Genomic DNA, 6,704 nt, shown 5'->3' on the forward strand with positions numbered 1-6,704 from the left:
TTTAGTGCCAAAAGGCCAGAACTGTCAAGTAGTGAAACAGGGAAGACTTTAATGAATAAACTGCACTAATCGGATAAACCAAAAATTCTAAAAATTTTATGGTTCGAAGGTATATGAGTCTAGTTTCAAGGAAAATTTACAGATTTAAATTTCAAGTTTCTTAACTCGAGATATAATTAAATTAGTGACATTCACGCAAGTGGACAGTTTTATTGTGAACAGTGAATTTAATTTTAAAAGCAAATTTTTATGCTCCGAATTGGTAAGTTAAGTTGGATGACATCTCATACTCGATTCCGGCGATGGTGTCGGGTAAGGGGTGTTACACGAATATTTAAAGATTATAAATTACAAATATACAATTGAAATATAAACACATATTAATATTTAAATATTACAACCATATCATATTTCATTTGTTTCACAAATATCTCAATTCTCTTACTTGCTATATAAATAGCTTTTCACAATTTATTTCACATTTCATTATACAATTGCATTATCCATTCCATATTCATTTCATGAGTATATAACTTATATATTCCATATATTTGCAACATATTTCACATTCTATTTTCAATTCAATATTTCACTTCCATTTCTCATACCATGCCATTTCAATATCAATTATAAAACTTTATTATTCATTTACCCCTATTAACATGACTTAGACTTGGACGGATACACGGATCCAACCAAAACACACTAGTTTGGCACCCAGTGCCTCATCGAATAATTCGAAGTAATAAATTGACACCTAGTGTCTCATCGGCTAAACTGAAGTAAATTGACACCCAGTGCCTCATCGAATTAATCCGAAGTAAATAATTGACACACAGTGTCTCATCGACTCGAAGTCGAAGAAATCCCTGAACTATTTCAATCCTATGGCATGTCATCTATATCCGACTCGACCCAATATAGTTAATAGGGTTTAATTTCACAATTCAAAAACAACCAATATCCAATATCAATTTTTCATATAATCGCATATACATATAAATTCAATTCAATATCAAAATGCCAAATACTCACCTCAATCACTTACCATAAACATTTAATCAAAATACAACAATTAAAAACTAAGTTCGGATTATAGAAATAAAAATCGAAAATTTCGAGCTATTCCTCGTCGACTTTATCTTTTCACTTTTTAGTCGAGGGTTCCGGTACGACGTTAGTTACGGAATTAAAACAATTAAAATTCATCAATACAATACAATTCAATTTCATATTTTCCTAATTTTCAATTTAGTCCCTAAACTGAGACTAACTTTATTTCTTTACAATTAATCCTATATTTTCACACAAATTCTACTTTAAACTAAATTTAACTCCTTATTTCACTTAAATCCTTAAATTTTGAATTTTCACAATTTAGTCCCTATTACTCAAAATTTACAATTTATTCTACAATTCAATCTTTTTTTCATTTCTAACTTAAAAATCTATCAATTTAATCCTAATACTAAAATTATTCAACAATAACAACACTTAAAAACTCAATAATTTCTAAACTTTTGACATGGGTCAGGTAGTATTTAATACCAAGATTCCAAAAACATAAAAATTATAAGAAAATAGACTAAATTAACTAACCAATTGAACTTGGAACTTTGAAACCTTAGTTTTTCCTTTCTTTCTTTTCTTTCTTTTTCTTTCTATTTCGTTTAACCTTCTATCTTTCTTTTTGTTTCTTTTATTTATTATATTTACTTTATTATTATATTATATATATTTACTTAAATATTAAGTAATATATATTATAATAAATATTTTTAACTTTAATTTTATAAATATCTATCTTATGCCGCCTCATTCAATGCCAATGGCATAATTCCTTCTTTACTCCCTGTTAATTTTTCTTTAATTTATAATTTAACTTTTACCCTATTTACAATTTAGTCCTTATACCTAATTACTCTTAATTCATGCAAATTTACCTAAAAAAACCTTATTAACCACACAACTAGCTTCGTAAATATTTTTAATAAATATTTACGAATCTGATTTACGAAAATGGAGTCTCAGAAATATATTTTTCGACACTTGTGACTATCGGGTCGTTACACCCTAACCCCTAAAAAATTCCCAACTTTCCTTCATTTTCAAATCTTAATTGTTAGACTTGTTTTTAGCTTTTTTTGTTATTTTACTTTCTCAAGTAATGTTCTGTTCATCCGTTCGACAACACCATTCTGCTGTGGGGTACCAACAACTGTGTTGTGTCTTTTAATTTCTTCCCGTTTGCAGAAATCATTAAATTCAGTAGGATAAAACTCAATCCCATTATCTATTTTGAACTGTTTTACGAATTTCCCAGTCTATTTTTGTAGTAAGGTCTTCCACTACTTAAAGATTCAGAAGAATTCGTTTGTAACTAACGGCCTGACGAAGTCCTAGTGTATAAATACCATTTATGAAAGTAAGGCACATAAAGTAGATCTTGGGAATGTCTAGTGTTAGAATTGGACAAAGTATAAGAACCTTATAAGTACATCTGAAATGCTTCGGTCTAGGCGGACAGAAGACCTGGCTTACAGTCTTCCAAAAGTATCATTGGCGGAGTGGTATACGCTCAAACACACTTTGGCGTATGGTGTGAGCGAACTCTGAAATGTGTACAAAAGAATAAAGGTTCCCATGTCAGGTTTCTAAGGTTAAAGGAATGAAAATTGTGGCTAAGAAAGATGATTTTTTTTAATATGAGTCAAACTAGTGGTATAGTGACCTAGTAACTGTGGACTCGTACCAGTTATGTTCCAATAAAGACTTAGATGTGACATTTTTCAAGTTCCAATGAAGACTTAGATTATATTAATAAGTCTTCAAGTTTAAATAAAGAGAGTTCTCTTTTTCTATCTTCAAAAATATTGAAATATTCGGTTGGAGGAAATTATAATATTTCTTTAAGTTGGATTTGAGACCCTGGATTTTATCGGTGCTTTCTCCATGCTAAGGTAAGTCTTATTGCTCTACAAAAGTAGATCTTTATGAGTGCAAGAAAAAACAAGGCTCTGTTTGAGAATTATCTAGGTAAGAGGATTGTAAAGGTTATTTAGATAGGTGTTAATGGAAAATCTTTTATTTTTACAAGGTAGTGGTCGCTGCAGTTCTAAGAAGACCTTACACCTGGAGCCCAAGCTGCTAAACACCTATATCAGGTGAGCCCCTAGATTTACTCTTGCATGTGTAACATCCTTATTTAGAAACTTATATGCTAAATGGCCAAAGCATGAGATTGAAACTAGTAAAGTATGATGTGACAAATCTAATAAGAAATGTAAGACTTATGAATCTAAATAACTATGGTGTACTTATATCTTAAAGCAAGAACGAGTCTGATAAAAAGTGCATGTGTATATCTGGTAAGCATAAGAATGTCTGTCATGAATGAGTTGATGCATGATGAGTCTGTGTTTGTCTCTAGAGTCATCAAAGGGGTTCGCCAAGACTAAAAACATGAATATCTGAAAGGACAAGCCCATGGCCATGGCGCTGAAGGACCATATCATGTATGACCATAATTGGTGGGCTATAACTTCATTTGGAAAGAAGACCATATCGTGTAAGACAGTAACTGGTGGGTTATGACATCATATAGAAAGAAGAACATATCGTGTAAGACACATTTATGGCTATCTCTGAAAAGGAATACTTTCGTGGCACCATCTAAAAAATGACCCTTGTGGCAACCATTTGAAAGAAACGCCTCTGTGGTAGACTCTGAATGAAAAGAAAGGAACCCATGGTGAACTCTGATAAAACGATGTCTGAATTCTTCTAAAGAAATTATAATTATGGCGAACTTCGAATGAAAAGCTCCATGAGAAGTGTTTTGACTAACCAAGTATAGTAATATAGTAAGAACAACGAGACTAGAGTGCACCAAAGTTTGTGGCGAACCTAAAATATTTTGCCTAAATGGCCCTCTACAATGGGAATGGTTGCGAAAACACAAAAGAATAAGACGAGGAACGTGAGAATGGTATAGAAGATATAAAAGTCAAGATATGACCTCAGTGCGAAGCATGACACCCATGGTGTAATGAATAGATTCTAAAGGATGTAATCCGCTAGAGTTAAGTTGTAGAATAAGAGATAAAGAGTTAGATAACAGAGTTCTCATATGAGACTCAGGTAAATGAGGGCTTACTCACTAAGTTCTATTGAACTTACCTCTGTGTTCTTATGTCAAAAGTAAGTTGATCAAGGTTAAGCCAGGAGGGACGATGCCAGGGCTACGTCTAAGGAGGTGCGTGTTAGGCTGTTATGCATATAGATCGAGTGAAGCGGCGTGTTCGAGTATGACAAGAATAATGTGATTAGGCTAGGCAAACTATTCGTGAGCCTAGCAATGTAGACAAATTGTGTTGGCCAAATAAGTGATACCAATGATATTGTTTAAGGGCGAGATAAATGTAATATATATTTGTACTTGTATGTTTTTGTTAGGTGAAAAGTTTTGTTAAATGGTTGTAAGTACACATTGTAAGCTCGAATTATTTTTTGGTTTGGCAACATTACTTAATAAAATGTATAAGTTTGAAAATTTTGTATGAACAAATTTTATTAAAGACGGTAAGAGAGAGTAACACCCAAGATCCGAATCTGAAGAATCTGATCAAGTCTAGGGTGTTAGAAATTTGGTATCAGAGCTTAGATTTAGCCGATTCTCAAATGATGAAAGCTGAAGAAGTCTTGTATGAATAACGTGACGAGCTTAGCGGTGTTTCTCATGTATGCGTAGATAGTTTTGTTTGTATCTAAGGTAAATAATGTAAAGTATGGGGTTAATAAGACGGTAGAAATGAAAAGATTACTCTATTGATAAATAATGGTATATACAAAAAGGGAAGATAACAAAAAAAAGTACAAAACAAGATAAAAAAGCATTTCTATCTCCTCCTTTAGTGGGCAGACTAGCAGGATTGATCGAAACCTCCTTTGATTATGATGTTCTTCAGGGTTTTGCTCTATGCCCACCAAGTTCTCTACCTCGTCCTCAACATCGGGCATAGTTGGGTTAGAAAAGATAATTGATTGCTTTCACTCTTCTTGGAAGGCCTCCCACTTATTGCCCTTGAGATTGTAAACATTTAAGTTGAGTGAATCCACAGAGACACCCTTTAGATACCCAAGATCTACTTTGCCCAAGTTAAAAAGACCTGCGACCACTTGGGCATACATGATTAAGTTTTCTTTCCACTCAGGTAGAGCCTAAATAAGGTTCTCCTGAGTATCTTCTAGATATTTTCTGAGGGCCTTTCACTAGGATTGGCATAGTTGCTCCAAATCTATTTCATGCCTCTCCTCTTGGGCTTTAGAACTTTCTTTGAAATGAGATTTTCCATTCTCTAAATGGTCAATCTTATCTTTAAGCTGATTGATTTCTGTCTGAGCTTACCAATATTCGCTCTTCAGAGTTGTAAGCTAGTAAAATAACCTCGCTATCATACTAATCAAGTCTTGGTGCTTCCGATGGATATCAGCTAAAGTGTCTTCCTTAGATTTTACAAATATCTTTAAATCTACTATCTTGCGTTTATAGTGCCTGCTAACATCCTGGAAAACCCCACCCTAAAGTTTGTGTTCGAGAGATGAGATTTTTGAAATTTGAGCCATAAAGGTATAAAGATCCTCAAAGGACTGGGAAAAAAATAGGAGGAGAAGGCTCCTCTTAGCTGAAATGGTAGCAAGCCTTGCCGTTGTTGAATGATTGAATCGAGTGGAGTAGAAAAGGGAGCTGACTTTATTAGGCTACAACAAGGAAAGTTACTCCTTAATCTTGTAGATGCCACACCCCATGATGAATAGGGAAAGATAGATGACGAGATTTGAAGGGCCTGTCTCCATGAGATTCTCTGATTAAGGATTAAGGTTATCTTGGGAGAGTTTGCTCGAGGGACAAAGCCTTTGAGTACTAAAGGAACTCCAAGAAGAACTGGATCTGAAGGAGAATGAGTAATGGTTGCAACTGGTTCCTTTATTGATGCCCCACCAAGGATGGGCACACACTGCTTCTAGGTTCTTGAGTTCCTTCGACGAACCTAGCTCTCTTCCTTGCTGTCAAATTTTAAGGCGGTGAAATTGTGGCCTTCCCTTGGCCATGAATCCTCTTAAGAATTGAAGAGATGTCCATGCCTTGAGATTGTGTACGTGATAAAGACCCTACACCAATAATAGGTGAATTAGCTTGACCTGAAGACACACTAATCCAATTTCTTGGGTATAGTTTATAAATACGATAAAATCACAAATGGGGCCCTTTGATACACCTCAATAAAACATGCGCCAGTTCACTATCCGAATTATAGGGCCAAGCTTGAAGGGCAGATGGCACAAAATAATCAATCCTACGACTGTTGGAAAAGGTTAGGCCGTAACCATTGGGACTTCGGTTCTGTAAACAATGTTGGAACACATCCCTGACCAAAACCAACTCCCTCAAATCAAGAACATGACCACCTTTTAACCTCTGGTACTGTCTTTCAACATCATAAACATCATTTGGTTGAAATGCATCGTAGACACTTTATCGAGGAAATGACCAACAAGCGGGGAAACCAAACCCATCTTCGAGTTGACAGACCACTCTTATGAACTTTCCTTTCTTCTAGTGAAGATTTGAAAGACTATTTTGGATAATAGGCTCATAGCCATGACGAACGCTGAAATGGGCGTGCTCAACATCAGGCCCTTAT

This window comes from Gossypium hirsutum, chromosome D13 (assembly GCF_007990345.1).
Source record: "Gossypium hirsutum isolate 1008001.06 chromosome D13, Gossypium_hirsutum_v2.1, whole genome shotgun sequence".
Classification (NCBI taxonomy): domain Eukaryota; kingdom Viridiplantae; phylum Streptophyta; class Magnoliopsida; order Malvales; family Malvaceae; genus Gossypium; species Gossypium hirsutum.